Here is a 14,826-nt window from a genome sequence, read left to right on the forward strand (position 1 = left end):
TATATATATATATATAAATCTGTATATTTGACGTTCTAATGGCTCCATTAAACTTTTGGGGTTTTCATTAGAACTGAATTTTCTCCCTTCTAAACCCCCAAACTAGATGATTCCACAGCTGTTTTCCCCTCATGGAAAAGTAATAATAATAATAATAATAAAGTTGGAAGGGACCTTGGAGGTCATCGAGTCCAACCCCCTGCCCAGGCAGGAACCCAAGAAACAAATGAAACAGGCAACGTTGAGGCTACCTTTACCACAAAATGGAGCACTAGATTTTTACCCACTAATAGTAATTTTCAGAGATACATTGGATCCTTTTCAGCACTTTGGAGTTACAGTACTTTTCCTGCATGCTGGCTGGGAAATCCTGAGAGCTGAAGTCCCTCCATCTTAATATTGCCAAATTGGAAAACCAAACACTGTTTTAGTAAGTTGCCCTTCGTGTGTCTCAGTGTTTGGGTATTTACCTTAATCCTATAAACCTGCATATTACCTCCATTATCATCAGAATTCTGCCCAATAACAGGAGCTTACCAAGTTAATGAAAACTTTAAACCAAAGAACATTTCAGGTATCATAGGCCGGATCTGATAAAATTCATAAAAATTATATGTATTATATTTACCTGCAATCTTTATTTTATGCAATTCAAGACAGCCCACCCATGACCCCCGCCTTGTATTTTCCCCACAATAATAACCCTTATGAGGTGGGTTGGGTGACAATATGATTGGCCCAAAGACACCAGCCAGTTTCTGTCTCTAAAGATGGACTAGAATTCACAGTCTCCCAGTTTCAAGTGAGGCACCTTCCCCAGCACATGGAGTGCGTCCTGGCCTCTGTTTGGGCTGCCTTTCTGATGGTGCCGTTGGAGGAAGCAGCATTGTTCTACAAGTTGCAAACTTTCTTTTAATCTTCTTGATCCCCGCTTGAAGCCACAAGGTTTTTTTAAAAATGTTTTTAAATTTTTAAAATTTAAAATTAAAGAGGGGCAGCTCTTTACAAAGTGTGGGCGGGCCTACCCAACAGGTTTGAGGACCCATACAAATGTGCAGATTGTGTCAAAAATGCAGGCCTGAGTTGAGGCACCTGTGAAGTTGAAGTTGGTGAACACAGTAAACTAGAAAAGGGCGGCGGGCAAGGCTTTATGTCACTATTTCCCATCCTCTGCAGAGCTGTTCTTTTTCAAACATGGTTTGATTTATTTTGAATTAAACATTCATCTCCCCCTTTTCCTTCATCAGCATGAAAGAAAGAATTTCAGCAGCTGTAGCATGTAGAAGAAGGCCAAAGTTGGTCAAATATGAACCCCAAAGTTAGGAGTGAAATTGCTTTTTGCAAAGAGACCTCACATATGATCTATTTTACATGCAGCATCTGAGGGAAGAATTTCCTGGTTTAGTCCACCAGTGTAACCAGTGATAGGATTCAGCTGGTTTGCACGACTTTGGCAGAACCGGTAGCTAATTTTTTGTTGCCCAGACCCAGAATGGACTTCTGGAAGCGGCATCCACACAGAGAACTGGTTGTTCATCTATTTGAATCCCACCACTGAGTGTAACAATCCATTATCCCGCTCCGCCTCTAATTTTAAATCCCTCATTTCTCCAGTTTTAATTCTGATTCCCCAATTTTGTTGTCCTCTGGGTTTGTAGCCCAAAGAGTCACTGAGCAAGTTTTGAAATCACTTCTAATCTATCTAAAGCAAAGGTGTCTAACCTTGGCAACTTTAAGAGTTGTGGACTTCAACTTCCAGAATTGCCCAGCCAGTATGGCTAGTTGGGGATGTCTGAGAGCTGAAGCCCACAACTCTTAAAGTTGCCAAGGTTAGACACTCTTGATCTGTGTATATCCCTGTTTCCTCTGAAACCTCTCCCATGCTCACCAATCTGTGTGCGTGTGTGAGTGAGTGTGTTGCCCTTTGGGTTTCATAAGCAATGAGTCTCACACATCTAAACATCAAAAATAGAAACAACAATTATAAATAGTGCACAACACGGCAATGCTTCATTGATAGAAACTTCTGAAAATAGCTCCACAAAGAACTGATAGCCTTCGTGTCAGAAATGCTTAGACTTTGCCCATCTCCGTAGCAGAGGCCAGGGAAAGCGGGTGACTACGCAGAGGTGACAGAAGGGGGGTGTACTACAGGTACTCCTCGACTTACAGCCATTTGCCTTAGTGACCATTTGAAGTTACCACTCTACTAAAAAAGCGACTTATGACCATTTTTCACACGTACCACCATTGCAACATCCCCATGCTCACATGGTCAAAATTCAGACACTCGCCAGCGGGCATGTATTCATGACGGTTGCACTATCCCGGGGTCACATGTTCACCTTTCGCAACCTTCTGACAAACAAAGTCAATCGGGGAAGCCAGATCCACTTAACAACCGTGTTACTAACTTAAGAACTGCAGTGATGTATTTAACAATCGTGACAGAAAAGCACGTAAAAATGGGGCAAAGCTCACTTAACAACTACCTTGCCTAGCAACAAAAATTTGGGGCTCCATTGGGGTGGTAAGTCGAGGACTCCCTGTGTGCGACTTCAGAATTCCCGCTTTATAAAAATACACACAGACACCCCCATTCCGTTGCAACCTGTCCACGTCTCATTGGCTAGCAGGGTGTGCCTGTTTCCTTAAGTATCCTCTGCAGTTTCTCCAAAGGTTGGTACTTGTGCCAGACTTGAATGCAAACTGACCAGAGTCTCATCACCTCATTACGATCTAATACAGCGGTTCTCAACCTATGGGTCGCGACCCCATTTGGGGTCGATCGACCATTTCACGGGGGTCGCCAAGCAAGGCTGTCCGCCATTTTTTTCCCCTTTTCCGGTGGGTGCCTTACCTCCCTTGGGCTGGGCCAGCTGGTGGTCGGCCTGCTCCGTCTCTGCCGCTTGCCAGCTACGCCTCGGCCGGCGCAGGGGGCGGAACCACGCATGCGTGGCGCTCCCGGGCAGGGAAAGTCCTCGACATACGACCGGTTGGGTAGTCCTCGACTTACGACCGGTTTAGTCCTCGACTTACGACCGGTTGGGGGTCGCGGCATTAAAAAGGTTGAGCGGGTGATCTAATAGGATGATAGAAGGAAAAATTGTATCCTCTGTTAATGCCTAACAATTTCTGGCCTTGATTCCCCCAGCATTCACTGATTACATTGTCAAAGTTTGTGGTGTGACTGCTTTGGCCAAGCAGACCTTGGAGAAAAGGACGGAAATGAGCTTTATGTTGCGTGCAGTCATGCACGCACACACACACACACACACACACACACACACACACACACACACACAGAGAGAGAGAGAGAGAGAGAGAGAGAGAGAGAGAGAGAGACATGTAAGAACTCAGAACATTTCAAAGTCGTTCTGCCACTGCCTCTCTTCCTTCCCTTTCTCCCCGGAACGGTTTTATTCTTACAGTGTTGTTTTGTAGAAGGTCATCTCGACATTCGTTAACGAACCTACCGTACTAGAACGCCCTTCCTTTCCTTCTTCTAAATTCTGGGCAGATTTTTGGTAAGTCTTTGTCTACTGTTCGTTGCGGAGACGCCGGAGTTGGCACCACCAAGTCGTGTGTAAATCCCTCCACCCCCCCCCCACAATTTGAAACAGATAAAGCAGATGGTCCTGATTTGGCCTGCGATGATGTCAGCAAACATGGCTCCCCATCATGCATTCAACAAGGAGGCTTCGCAAGCAGCACTCGGGACGCTTTAAATCTAACCTAGTATTTATTTTATTTATTTGAAACGTTTTCATAGCCGCCCATCCTGTACACCAACTCTGCGTGGCTCCCAGTCCAGGACATTACTACGAAATTGGTACAGTGTCTTAAGGACTGAGGACTCCCTTTTCCGCTTAGTGCTGGATCTATTTTCACAAATGTCATAAAACGCAACAAATTTTCTCATGGTGGTATTCTAGATTTCAGTGAGGAATTGAAAGAAGGTACTTCAAAGGCACACATCTCTCTTTTCCCCTGTGTGGGTGTGGGTGCAGTTCAGATCTTGGACATCTGCTGATTGTTTCTGATAGGGATCAAAAAAGACCTGTCATCAACTCTCAGTTGAATAGTATCTGAGCGTCACAGGTTACATTTGAGCATTTGTGTGTGTGTGTGTGTGTATGCGTTTGTATGATAATATTCCTGCTTCACCTATTTCATTTCTGGTTGTTTGTTTATTTAGGTAAGATCTTAAACAAGAGAACTCATTTGGTGTGGGCTAGAAACAGGCAAACAGTGAGTTGTAGTCCTACTCTCGACGTGAAGCTATCTGGGTGTCTTTGGGCCAGTCAGTCTCAGGAGAAGCCGAGGGCAAACCACTTCTGAATATATTATCAAGAAAATTACAAAGCAATTGCCCAGAGTCCACATGGATTTGAAGGCATCATAATGATAAAATAGGTAGTTCTCAACTTACAACCATTCGTTTACTGAACATTCAAACTTGCAACAGCATTGAAGTTGGTCGCCACGGTCTAGAAAAGATGTTGAGACTCTAGAAAGAGTGCAGAGAAGAGCAACAAAGATGATTAGGGGACTGAAGGCTAAAGCATATAAGGAGCGGTTGCTGGAATTGGGTATGTCTAGTCTAATGAAGAGAAGGATGAGGGGGGACATGATAGCAGTCTTCCAATATCTCAGGGACTGCCCCAAAGAAGAGGGGGTCAAGGTATTCTCCAAAGCGCCTGAAGGCAGGACAAGAAGCAACGGATGTTAACTAATCAAGGAGAGAAGCAACCTGGAACTAAGGAGAAATTTCCTGACAGTTAGAACAATTAACCAGTGGAACAACCTGCCTCCAGAAGTTGTAAATGTTCCAACACTGGAAGTTTTTAAGAAGAGACTGGCCAGCCATTTGTCTGAAATGGTACAGGGTTTGCTGCCTGAGCAGGGGGTTGGACTAGATGACCACCAAGGTCCCTTTCAACTCTGTTATTCTGTACTGTTATTGTGTTAAGTGACTTATGACCCGTTTTCACACTTACACCTCTTGCGGCATCCCCATTGCCATGTGATCAAAATTCGGATGCTTGCCAACTGGTTCATATGTATGGCGGTCGCAGTGTCCTGGGGTCATGTGATCACCTTTTTTGACCTTTTGACAAGCAAAGTCAATGGGGAAGCCAGATTTACTTAACAACCGTGTTACTAGCTTAACAACTGCGTCAAGAAAGGTCGTAAAATGGGGCAAATCTCACCAAACGTGCCTTGCTTAGCAACAGAAAAGTTGGGCTCAATTGTGATTGTTAAGTCAAGGACTATCAGTATTTTAACAGCAAATTCAAACACTTTAATCCCAGCATAATTTTGTATGGTAGAGTAATTTCACTCTCAAAATGTAAGTGTAAATTTGGGCCTCTGTAGCCAAAGGTTAAATGGTAATATGACAAAACTTTGGGACTGTCTGAATATTTCTGGACTAATAATAATAATAATAATAATAATAATAATAATAATAATAATAATAATAATAATAATAAAGTTGGAAGGGACCTTGGAGGTCATCTAGTCCAACCCCCTGCTCAGGCAGGAAACCCTATACCATTTCAGACAAATGGCTGTCCAGTTTCTTCTTAAAAACTTCCAGTGTTGGAGCATTTGCCGCTTCTGGAGGCAGGTTGTTCCACTGGTTAATTGTTCTAACTGTCAGGAAGTTTCTCCTTAATTCCAGGTTGCTTCTCTCCTTGATGAGTTTCCATCCGTTGCTTCTTGTCCTGCCTTCAGGCGCTTTGGAAAATAGCTTGACTCCCTCTTCTTTATGGCAGCCCCTGAGATACTGGAACACTGCTATCCTGTCCCCCCTCGTCCTTCTCTTCGTTAAACTAGACAGACCCAATTCCAGCAGCCGTTCCTTATATGTTTTAGCCTTCAGTCCCCTGATCATCTTTGTTGCTCTTCTCTGTACTCTTTCTAGAGTCTCAACATCCTTTTTACATCGTGGTGACCAAAGCTGGATGCAGTATTTGCTTTGGATAAAACACTGAACGTGAGCTTCTTAAGAGTATGCTAGACAATAACACAAAAGCCAGTTTTCTATAGGCTACATTTGGTGACTTTGTGATCTTGTTTAGAGGATCATTTACAAATTATTGATTTTTATGATTTCAGAAGCATCTTCAGAAAGTTGGGAGGGGAGTCTTAAACTGACTTTACAATATCAGATTCACATCTTGCTGGGTCAGAGACAGAGACAACAGTGTGTGAAGAGGTTGATGCTTATTAGAAAAGGTGTATATGAGATTATCCCAGTCCTTCTTGCAAGCAACTTGTCGTGCTCAGATTGCAGGTGGTACATATATGATGGATACTATCTCTAGTTTGCCAACTTAAAAAGTTTTCCTCAAGTCAAGTCTTGATGATTTTGTGAGCCTAATGCTGTTTTCTGGGTAGTGTTTCAAAACTGGGGTGCCTCTCTCTTGTGTTGAGAAGGTTTTTTTTTACTTTTCACAGGCAAATGAATTTGTTCTCCATTGAGAAGTTCATGAGAAGTTTTTCTCCCCAACAAGGTTGCGTGGAGAGAAGACAATTGGAAACAGCTTTCTCCAACTGCCAAACTAGCTCGTGAAACAAATTATAAGTTCTGTCAAAATGATGGCCTTTGTGAGGCCTGTCCATTTTTGTGTGTGTTTCCAACAACAATTAATATAGATTGGTGTGGGGAGATGGATCTGTCTTTTTCCCCCCCTCTGTGTTGCTTTAAATGATGGTTCTAATGGTATATTATTGATTAGAAAGTCACATGGTCAACTATTGGGGGGGAAAACAACAAAATAAAAATAAATTTTCTTTGTTCTAAATATACTGCTAAGCTAAGACAAAAAGATGAACCAGTGGATTCACTTGGCTGGCAAAGGGAGTTTCAGTCTTTTCCAGCTTTGTACCTGCTATCATTATCCTAAAATTATCCTGAGGATAATGGGAATTATAGTTTTAACGTGTCTGGAATTATAGTTTTAACGTGTTGTTATAGAAATGGCTTGAAATGTTCAGAGAAGTAAAGCAAATGGTTGAGGTCATTCTTTTTTGGGTCTATGACAGGGGCAGGCAACCTTGGCTCTTTGATGACTCGTGGACTTCAACTCCCAGAATTCCTGAGCCAGCATGGCTCACTCAAGCTGAGCCATGCTGGCTCAGGAATTCTGGGAGTTGAAGTCCACCAGTCATAAAAGAGCCAAGGTTGCCTACCCGTGGTCTATGACAATTTGCCACGGCCAACTCACCACAGGGCAACTTGTTGCAGGACAAAAGTTACACTAATATTGAAGAAATTATGGAAAAGAATCATTAAAGAAAGGATGCAAAAGGGAGAACAGAAATGGTAAAAATTAAAATAATTTTTAATTTATTTTAAAATTGTTAAATTGTCCCACAGTGAGTTGTCCCATGGCAAGTGAGTTGGCTGTAACAAGTTGTCCCATTCCCTTTTTTTTGTATTCTACTGCACTGAAAAAAGTTGGAAGTCACTACTCTTTCTTTCTTTCTTTCTTTCTTTCTTTCTTTCTTTCTTTCTTTCTTTCTTTCTTTCTTTCTTTCTTTCTCTTTGCCACCCTTCTTCTTCTCTTTCTCTTCACTGAAAGGATGCCAGGTCCACGGATTTTAAAAAGTGGTAGTGACATTCCTTTGCTGCCCTTATCCATTGATACTTTTCTTGGCCTGATTTAATCTGATTAAAAATCTAATCTAAATCTTATAAAAAGATAAAGGCCTGGATGACCTATCACTCTAAGAGTGCTTTGACTGGTTGAAGTTTATAGATTAAATCCTATTTGGTTTACCTATTTATTATTGTTTATTAAACAAATTTATATAGCTGCCCATTTCACACATAGATGATTCTGGTTGCTTTGCAACATTTAAAAATGTAAAAAAAAAAACCCATCATACAATAAAACCATTAAAGAAACCCCCTTACCCCCCCCCCCTGGCAACAAAAACACAATTTGACTGGCCATTTGATTGACTCCATTTCCATTTGTGGTCCCCAAGCACACTGACAAAGCCACATTTCTGGAGCCTTTCAGACAGGGGAGAACGATGTTCCATAAAGAAGGGGTCACCACTGAGGGGGTCCTTTTTCATGATCCCACTAGATGTCAATCCCTGATCGATGGGACCCATAGCGTGCCCTGTCTTCCTGTCCTGGTAGGCCTGGTAGATGTAATAGGGAAGAGGCAGTTGCTTTCATAGGTTATGCTAAATTGTCACCCATGGTTCATAAGCAGTAGTGGCTGACTTTGAAGAAGACGTAGAATCAAAGCCCAATAAATACATTGCTTATGGCAAGACGCTAAGGTCAAAAATGTCAAGGTGACGGCCATGATATTCAATTGAACTTCCATCAATAAATAGCTGCCATCTCAACTTTTTTGATCACATCCTGTGGACCTCTTTGCCAGCCACTGCATTCATGCATTCTGTTAACCTGGTGAGTTTTAATCTCAGTTATATCTTTGCAACTTTGGCTCAGTGATGGCAAACCTAGGAATGTCATGTTTGGGGTTACACGCCAGCATTCGCTAACACTGGACCACAAGTATTCTTGAAAGCCCGTATTCTTGCATGATTTGGGGAGGCTGTGTAGGGTGCGCAAGAATGAGGTGTGCTCTCACACAGCCTCCAGAGCCTTTGAACATCACACAAGAACGTGGCATGCTTTCATGGGGTTTTTAAGCACCTGTAAAGGCCATAGAACAGCATTCTCTGAAGCTACTTCAACAATGAAGTCCTTGTGCAACTTCCGTTAGGTTGCAGGGGCCTGTCAACAGAAAGAGGACACCCCCTGTAGCACCCTGTGTATGGCAGATCCTGGAGAATCATACCCCTGGTTGGATTGAATTTCTTTAAAAAACAAATATGTATGTAAAGAACTGCTGTCTTTTGTTCAGAGAGGAGGTGTGGCACACCGGTTGAGTCAGGCCATTTCCAAATTTTTGGCATGCCGAGCCCAAAAGGTTCACTGTCACTACCTTAGTTTCTAGTTGCGTGCATTTGCAGACTTAGAAGATGAGTGAATTCAGTATCCAGGTTAAACATGTTGCATGAGCGCAGCCAATAATATCTTAGCATAAAGTGAGCACCTATTTAAATGGAAACCCTTAAAGATCGATCTTTTTTCCCACAAACACTGGATTTTCCTTATTTGCAATTACTTGTGAGCATGTCCATTCTTATGGAAACCTGACTGGATCCAGTGTGGCCTCAGTTATTGATTATTTTTTTTTACACTCATGTAAATATTTTTTTGAAAAAGCTGGTAAAAATGGTTAACTACAACCCTAAATATAGTAGGCTTAACTAAGGAGTAATCTCCATTAAAGGCTTTTGAGTAAACACACAGAGGGCTGTGCTGCGTAAGGGCCATGAAACTCTCTCTCACACACACACATAAACACACGCAAACACACGCAAACACATACACATACACACACAGAGAGAGAAACACATCCAACCCATACACACCTCTATCAATTTCTCTGTCCACAGATGCCTCATTTTATCTCTGGTTCACCAAAACAGTTGGAACAACCTGAAACCGTCATTGTTTCTGACAAGCCACGATTCACAAGCTTCAGAGCCTGTGGAGCCCTACAAAACTTTTGCAGCCACCAAAATGTCTGTGAGAGACCAAAAACCCTTCTGCAAATGACTCAGCTGCTTTGAAACTTTCAGGATGTGGTTGGTGAATTGGTTTGCATTATTCTCGCCTGCACAATTTTTTTTTCTATGCTGCAGATGCTCCCCCTTTCTTTAAAAAACAACAAGAAAACAAAACAAAAAAAAAACCTGCCAGCAATAAAAGCATCAAAAAAGAACGGAGGTTTTTGACGTTATTCCGGCGAGTATCCTGTTTGATACTTGCAAGTGTGAGCTTTATTGTTTCTTTTTAACTGCATCGTACCGCTCTCTCTTTTCAATTTTGTCTAATTCTCAAGCTTAAGGTTACTAGATCTGGGTTGCAAAGCTCTGAAAAATCATTAGATGGCAGCAAAGAAGAACCAAACAATGTTACACTTTGCTGCCATCCAGTGGTCACCCATATGTTTGCAGACCAGATCTTGAATTTAATTGTTTGGATCCTTTGCATTGTTTCAACTGAATATTCACACGGCCTTTTGCATAGTGAAAAGAAGACCAGGGAACCAGCCTTCCTTGTTGGTGATCCTCACTGGTTGCCATTCTTTCGAGTATGGACAGTGCGCAAACACGTGAAAACCCTCTTATTCAAGCAAGGTTTCAGCCCTTGGCTCTTGCTTGGTACCTTGTTAGTCTTACTTAATTGATTCAGCTTTTGTACTTATTTTATTCTATTGGATTATTTTTTTATATTGCTCTGGCCATCCAGAATCTGTTGAAATTAGGACAAGGTATAGATATGAAACTATTTGTTTAGTGACCAATCTAAGTTACAATGCAACGGACAAAAGTGACTTAGGACCATTTTTTCATACTTATGACCATTGCAGCATCCCCGTGGTCATGTGATTAAAACTTGGATGCTTGGTAACTGGCATGTATTTATCACGGTTGCCGTGTCCCGGGGTCATGTGATCACCTTTTGTGACCGTCTGATGAGCCAAGTCAATGGGAAAGCCAGATTCATTTAACAACCATGTTACTAACTTAACAACTACAGTGATTCACTTAATAACGGTGGCAAGAAAAGTCGTAAAATGGGGCAAAATTTACTTAACAGCTGTCTTGCTTAGCAACAGAAATTTTGGGTTCCATTGTGATCATACGTCAAAGAGTACCTGTATACATATTAAAAAATAAAAAATAAAAAAACTAAATAGGTAAATATAGGCAGTGTGAGAGGATATATATGTTTCATTACATTTGTGGCGCAGTGGTTAGAATGCAGTATTGCAGGCTAATTCTGCTGATTGCCAACTGCCAGCAGTTCGATCCTCACACCAGCTCAAGGTGGACTCAGCCTTCCATCCTTCCAAGGTCTATAAAATGAGGACCCAGATTGTTGGGGGCAAATAGGCTGACTCTGTAAACCACTTAGAGAGGGCTATAAAGCACTATGAAGCGGTATATAAGTCTAAGTGCTATTGCTATTCTCTTTTTAAATCTAAGAAAGCGGATTCTCTCCAAAGACTCCAGAGAACATACACAGCGACTATTCTGTTCCTGCAAGGTAAGCTACTATATAGACCAGTGGTTCTCAACCTGTGGATCGGGACCCCATTTGGGGTCGATCGACCATTTCATGGGGGTCGCCAAGCAAGGCTGTCTGCCATTTTTTTGTCCGCCATTTTTTTTGTCCGCCATTTTTTTCCCCTTTTCCGGCGGGTGCCTTACTTCCCTTGGGCTGGGCCAGCTGGTGGTCGGCCTGCTCCGTCTCTGCCGCTTGCCAGCTACGCCTCGGCCGGCACAGGGGGCGGAACCACGCATGCGCGGCACTCCCGGGCAGGGAAAGTCCTCGACTTACGACCGGTTGGGTAGTCCTCGACTTACGACCGGTTTAGTCCTCGACTTACAACCGGTTTAATCCTCGACTTACGACCGGTTGGGTCGCGGCATTAAAAAGGTTGAGAACCACTGATATAGAATGATAGCCATGGCTATTTGTTAAGCAAATCACTGTGGTTGTTAAGTGAATCACATGCTTGTTAAGCGAAACAGCTTTCCCCATTGATTTTGCTTGTCATAAGCTATTTGGGATGGCTACGTACGGTGATCACATGACCCACTTACTGTCATAAATACATACTCGTTGGCAAGCACTGAATGTTGATTACATGAGTGTGGGGATGCTATGACAGTCATAAGTGCGAGGACCGGTCGGTTGCAAGTCATTTTTTCCAATGCCGTTGTAACTTTTAAGACAGTCACTAAACGAATGGTTATAAGTCGAGGACTGCTTGTTAACTGCTTCATGGGGAAACTAACTCAAGAAGGGTGAAGAGGATCAGAGCAGCTGAAGGAAAAGGTAGATCAAGAGCTGACTCAAAACCACACCGATTGTAAATAGAGAACAATTGTGTTGGATCTATAAACTCTCTGCTATGCCCTCATGTCTCCCATGTCCCCTGACTTTCAAGATGACTAGCCAGAACTGTCCCCAAAGCTTGCTTTCCTTTTTTTTGAACACCTCCTCTATCTTTCCCTCTCATCTCTCTTTCCCCACCCGTTCTGTCTCTCTCAAGCCGATGGAAACACCGGCCAGCTCTCCCTCTACTGCGTCTCCGTCACTTTCCAAATGAGGTAGTTGTGCTCATAGACAAAGGAAGTGGTTTCCTGGTCCATGGGAACGGTGTGAACTTTCTCAGAATAGACCTGCACCTCTGAGAAGGGGGCTTCTTGCGGTAGGGCTTGTCTCACATCTAGTTCTCATCCAAGACGACAAAGCCGGGTGACCGGTCCTGGGAAAGGAACCACGAGGGATGATGGGGTGGAAGCTCTTTGAAGTTTTTTCCTACCAAGGTGGCATCTAGGAAGGCTTTTAACATCTCCCCAAAATCTGGCTATAAGGTATCTGTGGTTGCTGTGGTCAACCCATTGCTGCTTTTTGTTATTTATTTGATTCCATACATGCTCCCCCTAAACACACACACACACACACACACACACTTTTCCCCCTTCTGGAAGCACATCAAGAGCAGGAGGGACATTTCCTCATTTTATTCTCATAACAACAGCCCTGAGAGTAGCTGAGAGATGGTGTAACCCAGGGGTATCAAACTACCGGCCCGCGGGCCAGACGTGTCATGTGGAAGCCGCGCCCACCCCATTCCCGGCAATGGCAAAACCGGCCCGATACGTTGCGTGACGTCACGTGACATCGCGAGTTTGACATGCCTGGTGAACTCTCTACCTGAAGGAATGCTGGCTGGGGAATTCTGGGAGGTGAAGTCCACACATCTTAAAATTGCCAGAGTTGAGAGATACTCCTTTAACCATTAGTGTACACCAGCTTTGATTTCCTGCCATTCCCCCCCCCTTTTTTTTTTTTCAATCCCATCTCTTACCTAAATAAGCATTGTTAACTTTTGCCTCCCACTTTGAGATTCAGGGGCTCTGAAAGTCAAAAATGGCAGGCGTTTGATTGTGGACATAATCTTTGATCTTTGACCTCATCTGCAAACACCCTGGTCCCTCCATTTTCTTATGACAGTTGGTCAGATGTCAAGATTAAACCTAAGAGTTTAATCGGTTTGAAATTTATTTCCATGCCTTCAAATAGTTTTTAATTCTTTGCTCTCAGAATTCTGGGGCTGTATTCATCTGGTGCCTGCGACACAGACTGGGGCTATCCCAGTGATAAACTTCCTGTATGCTAGTAACTCATGATCACAGATATACTAGTCAAATGGGTAATGGTCAAAAGGTGATGGGAAGGTTGCCACTTCCCACTGTCTTCTTCTGACATGTAATAAACATTTTAAAATATCCGAAGAGGCCCCATAGGTTTCACATCCCCAGTGTGATGCGGAGACGGTGGTGATGAAATTTAAAATGACAAAAGTATTTTAATTTCTCCAAGCAGCTCATTTCGGCACTCTGAACCTTTGGAAAGGATCCAAAGATGCTTTTTCCAAAAGGCAACTGGACCTTCTTGGTTTTTTTCTTTGAAAACATTTCGCTTCTCATCTCACTTCAGTTCATCCTGGATGAGAAATAAAATGTTTTCAAAGAAAAAAACTCAGAAAGTTCAGTTGCCTTTTTAAAAAGCACCTTTGGGACAATCATCACCTGGATGACCGAGAATCTCCATAGATCTTTGAGAAGGACATTTCTGTTTTGCACCAAAACTGACCCCCTCTAATTCCAGTGCCAACTGGCTTTGGGCATTCTCACACCCCATGACCCAGTAAAGCATATCAGGATGCATGTGTTGGTTTTGGTTTTTATTTTAAATCAGGGGTCCCCAACCCACCAGTTGTGGCCCACTACCGGGGCCTTGGCCTATTCACAACCGGGCCATGTGAGCGGTGGACTGGCATGCATGCATGCATATGCAGTTTGACTTGTATAAGCGGTGGGCCAGCACACGTGGAGGCTAAAACATATAAGGAATGGTTGCTGGAATTGGGTATGTCTAGTTTAATGAAGAGAAGGACGAGGGGGGACATGATAGCAGTCTTCCAATATCTAGGGGCCGCCATAAAGAAGAGGGAGTCAAGCTATTCTCCAAAGTGCCTGAAGGCAGGACAAGAAGCAATGGATGGAAACTAATCAAGAAGAGAAGGAACCTAGAACTAAGGAGAAATTTTCTGACAGTGAGAACAATTAACCAGTGGAACAACCTGCCTCCAGAAGTGGTGAATGCTCCAACACTGGACGTTTTTAAGAAGAGACTGGACAGCCATTTGTCTGAAATGGGATAGGGTTTCCTGCCTGAGCAGTGGGGTTGGGCTAGAAGACCTCCAAGGTCTCCCTTCCAACTTTATTATTATTATTATGTGCAGCTCACCTTGCAAAAGTTGAGCTGTGCATGCATGCACATATGTGCCGTCCTGCGGCTTGTGCAAGTTGAGCTGTGCACTCGCATGCATGCTGGCCCACTACTCACATGGTCTGGTTCCCCTCTCCCCCTCCATCCCACCGGGCCACCAAGGCTGGGGATCCCTGTTTTAAATAATAACAATAGAATAGCAATAGCACTGATGATACTCAGCTGTACATTTCCACCCCAGGCCACCCCAATGATGCCCTTGACGTGATGGCCCGGTGCCTGGAGGCCGTACGGGTCTGGATGGGGAGAAACAGACTCAGACTCAATCCTTCCAAGACTGAGTGGCTGTGGTTGCCGGCTCCCAGGCATAGTCAGCTGACTCCGTCGCTGACTATAGGGGGCGAAAC

This window comes from Protobothrops mucrosquamatus, unplaced genomic scaffold (assembly GCF_001527695.2).
Source record: "Protobothrops mucrosquamatus isolate PMUCROS unplaced genomic scaffold, P.Mucros_1.0 scaffold1501, whole genome shotgun sequence".
In the NCBI taxonomy this organism is placed as follows: domain Eukaryota; kingdom Metazoa; phylum Chordata; class Lepidosauria; order Squamata; family Viperidae; genus Protobothrops; species Protobothrops mucrosquamatus.